A 10,324-nucleotide genomic window follows, 5' to 3' on the forward strand; every position below is an offset into this window, starting at 1 on the left:
GAGGTGAGCTGGAGACTGATGTCATACGAGGTGAGCTGGAGACTGAGGCCATACGAGGTGAGCTGAAGACTGCCCACACAACACTGCTCACCACCCGCTCCCGCTCACCATACAGACTGCTTCTGCACTGCCTCCGCTCTGCTAACACGTGCAGTGTGAAACCGGCATCAGACGCTGGTTTTCAGGAGCGCGCTTTGGATGTTTGTGTTCATGGAACTTCTTGACCCACAAACATCCTGTAATAATGTAGAGAACCACTCGTTATACATAAATTCAATTCAATTCAAATTTATTTGTATAGCACTTTTCACAATACATATTGTTATAAATCAGGTAACAGTTTTAAAAATGTTTTACTTACATATACAATTCAGTTTTAATCCAAATAACACTTGCTGAGTGAACGATCAGCAATCAAGAGCATTCAACAGAAGTGCGCTCTCTCTCTCTCTCTCTCTCTCGTCAGTTAACGATAATAAGCTACATACTTCGTTTTACTTTCTTTGCCATTGACATCCGACTGAACTACAAACTTTCCTCTGACGTCTGTGTAAAGTTATGCGCTCGACCAGCTCACGCGTCTGTGCCGCTGCACGTTTTTCTCTTATCAGCTCGTGCACCACAGCTATATAGCGTGTTATTACTCCATTTAATAATGACAGGTGTCGTTCAGTTCTCAAAACAACTGAAAATTATACTGAGTAAAGCCTGGTTCACATGGGACGATTTTAAAATTGTCTGCCGATTTTCCAAACCTGAGAGACCCCACACACGGCGATAAAAAAATCACGGGTCTAACAGTTTTGGTCGTACAGTGTGTGGTGCGCAGCCACACGGTAAAATCAACACATCACACACGAACCGATTTGACTCCCGAGCATTCCCAGGTCAGACGGGAAATCTCGCAAAATCCCTCGAGATCAAACGTGACTTCAGAGTAAACAATCATGGCGGACGAAGAGGATGCAGTGGCGATAGTTTGTAGTTTGTTTTTAACCGAAAAAAAACGTTATCAAAAGAAAAGGCGATGGTCAAAGAAGTGGAAACAACGCGAGCTGCCACCGGCTGTTTTGATTTTGTTTCCCGGTGCTTCCTCGCCGCCTCGTCACCTCACTTTCTGATTGGCTACACGCCACAGTCCACAGGCTGCGTGCTCGTTTGTCCCCGGGGGACACCACACACGAGGAGAAATCGGGCCAAAATAATCCAACATGTTGGATATCCCCGATTTGAGATCGGAGCGGTCCCGACGTCCTTCCGAGCAGACGAAAGCAGTCTTAACACACCACACACGGCAGGAATATCTGATCAGATTATTTTACGATAATCGGAGCATCCTTAAAGGAACACTCCACCGTTTTTTGAAATAGGGCTTATTCACATTCTTTCCTACATTTAGATTGGTGTGCAAATGCATTTTTGTCTCAGTGCATGCATTGTTTTAGTTTGACAGGGTCGGCGTTAGCTTAGCTTAGCACAATGAATGGAATCCTTTGTTGCCAGTTAGCATGGCCTGAGTAAAAGTGATCAAAAAAAAAAAAAAAACCCACGTAATTACTTCTTGTGGCCTGCGTATTCACAACGAGTACAAGAAGCGATCCAGATTAACACTAGGCGATTTCCTAGGCAGATATTGACTTGGGACTATATTAGGGGGAAGCACAGGCGAAGCACTGCTGCTTAGGCGAAGCACTGCTAGTTCGGCGCTGAGATCTCACGCAACACATGAAATCCCACGACTTCCGTCAACATACCGGCGTGAATAGTTGCTGCCTGACTATTTAGCTTAAAGTATACGAATGGCGATGAACATGGCTGATTTTGTGAAAGACGAAGAGGGTGACTTCTCAGACAGTCAAGAGCCTGAACCATACCTATTTGAACCAGAGTTTACAGAAGACGAGCTGCGTGCTTTGGAAATAGAACGCCAGGAGGAGGAGGTTGCGATCGCTCAACAGCCTGAGGACGCGAGGATGAGAGTCAACACGAACTGGTGGTGTGAATGTGGGGGAATATGCCAACCTATGCCGACTGAAATAGAGTGTCTGTGCTGTGGCGAGTGGGACAAATTTCTGCCATCGATGACCAGGCTCAGCGCGTCGGATCATGATGAGCGTGCCCGCAGTTGTGTCACATCTACAGAGGATTTCACGGCGCTGATCCATACTGCAGTACTCGATTTTTTTTTTCGGTGTGATAAGGTGAACTGGAAAAAACGGCCAACGCCGAATGGACCAAATGGACAGCTGTCCACAGAGTAAGTGATTATTATAATCATGACGCATGTATAGATCGACCCATATTATACCTGTATTCACATAGAGTTGATGTTTTCACAGGCAATATAGGTTGGTGGCTTATCGTGTTGTGCTGGAGTGGGCCTTGAAGGGTGAGACATTGGGCAGAGGAAATCGAACACCATTGCCATCATGTGTGGTCGTTGCTATTCGTAAAAAATATCCATCAGAGTCTGGTATATATATTGGCTTTCAAGAGGCACAGGAGGCAATAAACATGTTGTAACTGAATTATTGAAATAAAGATTTGATTTCATGAATAAAGTCTTTGCAAATCCTGTCATCTCTGTGTACTTGATTTAATAAACCCTGGTAGTGTATTACCAACATGTGATAAAACAGCTTTTACTATAGAAGTATCACATCTATGTCAATGTGCATGCTGAATAGCCGTAACAAGAGAAAACAGAGAGAAAACTGAGAAACACTGTTATTTATTATTATGAATAACCATATGAAAATAAAAATACACAAATATGTTTTGGATAAGGCACTGAAGGTCTAAAACTAACAGTTGAATCTTGATGTGTGGCCTTCTATGACATCCTCCTTGCTGGGTTTTGGATGGAGGCCAATATTTGCTGCCAGGCACGGGACTTGAATGCGAGATGATGAGTCTTTATATTTGATCGATGGGTCTAGTCTTCTTTTAAGAACATCCTCCATAAGGTCATCTCTGAAATTTTGGGTTGTCTTTGTGTAAATAGGTCTTGCAATCCACTGTTTTGACTGTTTTTGGTACACAATGTTGTGTCTTGGGAGGCCTAAAATTAAAACGGTCATGGATGAGTTATAATAATTTGGTCAGTCGGATATCCATTATCAGAACAAGTATTGTTACATTATAAAACATTAATTTGGTCTGATATAAGTCAAGGCCAGATATTACTTTAAAATCAATAGACATTTCTATTGCTGAAATGTAAAACGTGGTTCAGGTTCTAGTTTATCAGAGTGCGAACATAATTTACCTAATCCATTTTAGATATGAAAAGTAACAATCTTCAATTGGTCATCGGAGAACTTATAATTGGTATATTTTAGGTACTTACCACTTGTTGTTGCTTCCGGTTTACGTGGTGAGTCATGATTTTCATTGTGGTCCATAATGGCCAACATTGTGCGTGCCTGCATGGAATGGTACTCAAAATGCAGGCGCTTCGGGCAGTACTTCAACAGGGCGTTGTGGAAAACCTCGAGTTGTCCTGTTAAAACAAATCAAAATTGACAGTGGACATTAGAAAATGTATACAAGTTACTGAAAGTTGGGTGCTTGATCTGTACAATAGTAGAAATATTCAAGTTGACTAGTGTAAAATGTAAGCACTGGTAAAATTTCCGGGTATGGCCCCTCAATTGCTTAGACATACCTGTGTGCTTGAACAGCGCCATTTGCTTCAGATCTTTCAGTAGACGCGTGTTCAACACAACTTCATAGAGAGCTTTGTAGGCAGGTGAGTCCTGAGGCAACCATTTCTTCTTCCGTTGTTCATCTGATGAGAGGTCAGCGTGGTAGCACTTGTATTCAATTCCGTTTTCCTCCCATCGATGGACACCACATATGTGATGGAGGATGGACGTCCATCGTCTAAGCAACTCCTGATAATTACATTAGAGCACAAACAGATTTTTTTTTTTACATATTCCATTACATTCCTTTCAAAATTAATCTGAAAAAATGCATGCTATAATGTTGTTTGTGTCAACTGTCTGTGATAATAGCCGTTGTACTGTGCATTTTACATCTATTCAATAAGCTTGTACCTTTTCATCTCCTTTAGAGGAGCTACAGCTCCACCACATATGGTTGCTCACGCTTCTTACCCACGGAGCAAGGTCCTTGCAATGTTTACGGTTAGAGGCCATAACCAATTTCTTTTTTATTCCTGAATTATAACAGAAAAATGTTAGAATGAAAGTGGACCTCAGACAACACACATACAATATTTTATTCTCCAATGGTACCTGTCAAACACAGAGTATCACAGAGAACAAAGGAGAATAAGTATTAGGGGTTGGGCATATAATCAGACTAATAGGCTTACCCTTTGCTACATGCCATGGGTCAAACTGATGTGCGATGTCCGGATAGTCTTCTCGCATCATCTTCCTGATGGAGGGATGTCGGTCTGTGGTCACCACTTTCACATTAATCCCTTCATCTAAAAGCTTATCCAGACCTTTTTTGAAACCGATTGGTTCCATGGCGACAGAATTTTTGGCTTGGGTCACCTAAGGGGGACAAGGTTACACATGATGACATTTTAGACCATATTTAATAAATGTTTATGTCCATTATTGACTGTTTTTGTTTTTTTGCTTACCTGAATCAAATCAAAAACAACAATTTGGTTGGTAGAGTCCTCCATGAATGAATATGTGGTGTATTTGCATGAATGGCCTGGGCTGTCGCTCCTCCCATCCCCACAGACATGCACACCCTCACCATCCAGAGTATGGCCGATGAGTCTGGCTTTGATGATGCTTTCCTGCTTCTTGTAGGCTTCGCTGATGACAGGAATGAGGTAGCTTGACTGTATGGTGTAAAATGCGGATTTTTGTGGTAGCTGAAGATTCAATAGCCCAGCCCAGTCTGCAATGTCTGTGTATGTTGCACCTGTGAAAAGTGTGGCTGCTGCTGAAAGGAGGTTATTTTCAGCCATTCCCCGAGTATTGGGACATGACTCCCATTCCCCAGTGTGTCCATTGTTGCATTTCCATGTGATTTGTATTCTGCTGGCAAATGTTTTTATGTTCTGGTTGAGGTCGCACATTGCTACTCCGCAAATTGTACATTTTTGAAAGAGTTCCATTAGTTTGGTCTCGTTTACCATCCACTTCCTTTCCTTCCATCCTCGGTGTGGTCCTGACAGGCTTGCTGAGCTTCCTGTGGTGGAGGTGGAGGGGCTTGATAGAGGAACAAAACTGATGTCCGCTGGGTCAGTAGCCGGCTCTGAGGTCATGCTGACATCAAAGGCAGATGTTGAGCTGATGTCCATTTCACCAGATACAATATGGTGTGGTTCCTGTTGTTGAAAAATCCACATTGAATTATGTTATTACTCACATTTGCATTCTAGTGTTTGAGTACAATGTGTTTGTCACCTCACATAAAATTACTTAGAGTGAACTGGCATTCATTTGACTGCTCTATGCCTGCATTTGAACGCGTTTCACGTAAATACCAGCATAATGAATAAAAAAAAAACACTGTAACCTTTTCATAATTTCAATCATGAATCAAAGATATCACGCAACTTGGCCACTCACATCAAAGGTTAGACTCATTCTTGGACCGCACACAGCCGTCATGGAGGACAAAGACGCACTGTCCTGCAAAATAAATATATTTCATGTTATTTAGTAGTTTTTGCATTCATACAGTACATGTAACTGAAACATGAAAAAGGGTTCATCAGCCTACCGATTGTTGTGTCCATGTGGGTGCAAGGGCAATCCATGGCTTAGTACATGTTGCTATCTGTGCAGAAGTCGTCAGTTGCAAAGGCAATGGAACTTTGAACATGGCAGTTTGGGATTTCTGGGGGGTTGATTGTGGTAAATCCACAAATTGGTCAAAGGATTCCTCAGGTTCTGATAGCTCTTGCAGTTCATCACTCAGTTTAACCTGATTGTCACAATAAATGAAAAGTGTTACTCTACAAAGGCAAAACCTACAGGAACATGATTCAACATCACATGAATGCAATGTCATATTGGATATTCCTTGCCATTCATTAGAGCAAGGTGAAGGTAGTATCATAGAACTGATTATGCATTATGAAATTAGAGACTGGACACTATCAGTGTTTGGTGAAGAAAGATAAGGCCTCCAGCCTACATTATCTAGAGTTACTACCAGTGCTAATGTACTACTCTGTCAACTGACAGTATAGGATCTATAAAAAAAAAAAAAAAAAATAATAATATATATATATATATATATATATATATATATATATATATATATATATATATATATATATATGTATGTGTGTATGTGTGTGTGTTACATAAACAATGAATACTGTTCTGCTACATCCTTTGGTCAAAATGCTAGTAGCCTTCTCCTCTCTAGTAGTTATACTAAAACTCCTGAGTCTAACTCGTTGAGAGAAAAATATAGAAAACTTAGCCCTCAGTCATTTCATTTTACAGGTCACGATAACAGCGATTTTTATTTTAGTTTGTTTGTTCATGCTAAACAGGTTGAATTCAACATGAGATTCGTAGTCTAGTCTAGATAGTATTCTAGTCTATCCGTAGTCTAGTGCAGCATCTATTTTACAACCGAATAAAGACAGATTAACATAAGGAAGACAAATAAAAGACAACTTACATGTGCACTTTGTTCTGCCTGTGCTTTGAAAATAGATGGGACGGCCGTATCTTTCAGACGTAGTACTGCTACCGTCTTTCTGGACCCATATTCCATTTTTTCTAAGTAGTCCTCTGGTGCAAAATGTTCTTCGCAAACACGATACTGATTTATTTTGTTGAGAGGCGTTGAAGTACATATCTCCAGAGCTGCTAGCCATTTATTTCTCAGTTCCAGATTTGAAGGAATTCTGTGAAACATTACATTCGTGTATGTCCTTTGCTTATTCTCACAACCTTTTGCTACGCAGGTAATTACCATGTTTGCTGTAACTTCACAAAATAAAGAATCCAAAAGCGAAGACACTCGGTGCAGGTCACGCTGGTATGTTCTTCTTCATCTGTTTTTTTGACGCGTTGCACGCCGGTATGTTGACGGATGTCGTGGGATTTCATGTGTTGCGTGAGATCTCAGCGCCGAACTAGCAGTGCTTCGCCTAAGCAGCAGTGCTTCGCCTGTGCTTCCCCCTAATATAGTCCCAAGTCAATATCTGCCTAGGAAATCGCCTAGTGTTAATCTGGATCGCTTCTTGTACTCGTTGTGAATACGCAGGCCACAAGAAGTAATTACGTGGGTTTTTTTTTTTTTTTGATCACTTTTACTCAGGCCATGCTAACTGGCAACAAAGGATTCCATTCATTGTGCTAAGCTAAGCTAACGCCGACCCTGTCAAACTAAAACAATGCATGCACTGAGACAAAAATGCATTTGCACACCTATCTAAATGTAGGAAAGAATGTGAATAAGCCCTATTTCAAAAAACGGTGGAGTGTTCCTTTAAGATTGCCGGAAGGGGTGAATCGGGGCTAAAATCGGCCTAATTATCCTGCCGTGTGAACCAGGCTTAAGGTACCTGGACCACAGCTAAGTCCTGCTGACGCACACACTCCCCAGTCTCCTCAAAACTCCAGAGAATCACTTTGACCTCCTTTTGAAGTTTTTAAGGAAAAAGGAATACTTTCTTGAGAAACTCGAACAGCTCAGAATGGGTCAGCTGTAAATCAAAGACAAGCATTTATTTATTTATTTTTTTAATAATGACAACACACAGTAAACATATTTTCTGTAAATGTGCCAGTGTTAGTCAGCAGGCTAATTTTCAACTGCAGTCCTTTTTCAATATTTTTTTTAAACTTTCAAAACCTTCAAAATAACAGATAAAAAACATAGTCTTCTGTAAGAAGCTAAAGCTTGTTGAAAGTAAGCTGCTCTGAGGAAGATTGGTGTCAGGGTTATGTTTGTTTTCGTTTCCATGGTTACGTCATTATTAGTTCATTGGTTTCAGCTGTGTGTCATTTATTAGCTCGTTTCAGTTTGTTATTTAAGCCTCACCCTTGCCTTCACTCTTTGTTCAGTTTCTGTTATGTTTAGATGTGTTTGTGTGCTTTTTGAGTAAAAACTAAATGTCTTAATGTTTTGTGAGAACCTGAGTCTTCTGTCTTCAGCTTCCCTGCATGCATTATTACAATTGGAGCATGTGAGAAGCGTCTTGGATGTCATGAGGGTGACACCGACTACAGAGACACATTCTTGTGTATGAATAGAGACTACAGAAAAGAAAATGCACTATGATAATTTCCTCTGTCCAAGAAGAGAATCCATGAGTGGCAGTGAGAAAAGGTCTTTAAAGGATATTAGGAAGGTAAATGTGCTGACAGTGACAGCAGAGCAAGAGGAATGTTTAGCTGAGCTTTCCTCAGAGCTAGCTGAGCGATGCAGAAACAAAGCAGTGACTTGCACTCTTAGAGGAAAGTGGGGTACTATACAACCCACACGGCTGCAGAAAGGTTGAGGTTAATAGTTGGTCGTTTATAGGTAACACAACTCTAAAGTTAATAGAATCACTGTATAAGAAAGCGATAAAAGTGTTGGATAAAAGAACCCTCTCATTTTATACACAATTTGAGTTTTGAAAAAGTAAAAAAATTCAAATATGCCTATTTTATTCATAAGGTCCTGCATAACCTTGCCTCACCTCTGTTAAATGAGTTTATAAAGCAGAGGACAGATTGTGGTGTTGGTACCAGGTCTTTCATTAGAGGAGATTGTGAAGTGCCATATAGGCCAACATCTTTTGGTCAGAAAGTATTATCTGTAATATGGAGCAAATATTGGAATGTTTTACTGCAGTCAATAAGACAAAGTTCTACTTATCACACTTTTAAAGATCATCTGAAAAAGTGGCTTATGACGAATCAGTTGTGTAAACATTTGACTTAGAAATTGTAATAATGTGTTTGGGGCATTGTCTTTTATGTAGTGTTGTGTGTGTAGGCTATAGCTGAATATTAGTTATTGTGTGTATCTGTCTGGGCTTGTTTATGTTTTGTATTTTATATTAGTGTTCATTAACATGCTTTGTCTAGCCTAGAAATCTAGACGCACCCTAGCGGCAGCAAAATTGATTTTGCAGCCAGGGTAGTCTAGCAACTCTCCGTTGACTTTCGAGCTGGAAAAACCAAACTCAGGTCAGGCCAATCACATCGTGTATAGAGTAGGAGGGGCGGGCTTAACATAATGACGACAGAGTTGCGACGGTTCCCTGCTACTTGTAAACAAAGAATGGCTGCTGCCGCTGGCGAACAGTCTTTCGAATCGGCTTTGGCTGCGACTCTGGAGGACTTGGAGTTAAGTTTTTCTTTCAGAAAAGAGCAAAGAACAGCACTTAAGTCATTCTTAAAAAGGAAGATGTGTTCATAGTTTTGCCGGCCAGATTCAAAAGTTGAATCTATCAACTAACGTTAGCTCCGCTGTTGGGAAAATGCTCTGATTGGTTGAAGCGCTGTCCTATTGCGTGCAGAGGGAATTTGAAAGACAGCCGTTTATCCCGCCCCTCGGATTGAGCCGTGTCTATGGTGAGTTTCCAGACTAAACATCTTGATGTAGGTCTGGCTTGCCAGGCTATGCTTTGTCCCTGTCAAATAAATAAACAGACAATGAGTGAAAAAGAACAACTGAGAATGAGGCTTAGAAAATAGTGTTTAAAATCTAACAGCTTTGGAGGCTCGTCCGGGATTTCTCCAGATAGATCAATTCATTCTCAAGTTAATCTTAACTGTCTGTTGAGAAAGTAATAATTATATTTCCGTGCCGCGATTTTTGCCATATTTCGCATAGCCTTGCATTTTTAGGAAATACGGGAAGAACAATATAGGATTGATCAACCTCTGTTTGTTATTAGTGTTTTCCTCACAATATTATTTGTGGGAAGAAGAAATTAATGATTTTGAGATGATAGAGACTCTTGTTTTCTCTCATAGCCTATTTCATTTTAGGGTTCTCTCAGTCCTTTTTCACGATTGAATGAATTTCTAATGATTTGAAAGAATTTGTATTGTGAAGTCCTTGCAAGGCATTAATACTTAAACTGCTAAATTTCTATTCTTAAAGTTGCCTACAAAAATTGATCTGGACAGGATAGATGGAACAGTAGAGCTGTGAATCAGCAGATTATTCTAGCCCAAATTCACTTTGATTGCGAATCCTGTTCTGTCCCTGTTGTGTTAGATCGAGGGCACTGCTAATCTTAAAAGCATGTGTATATCAAGTCTATGGTGAATCATGTGATGTGTCAGATACCAACTGAGCCAAAATCAGATCAAAATACTGTTGATTAGATGCATGACAATGAGGGATAGAGCAGAAATGT

Source organism: Rutilus rutilus (genome assembly GCF_951802725.1).
Source record: "Rutilus rutilus genome assembly, chromosome: 10".
Lineage (NCBI taxonomy): Eukaryota > Metazoa > Chordata > Actinopteri > Cypriniformes > Leuciscidae > Rutilus > Rutilus rutilus.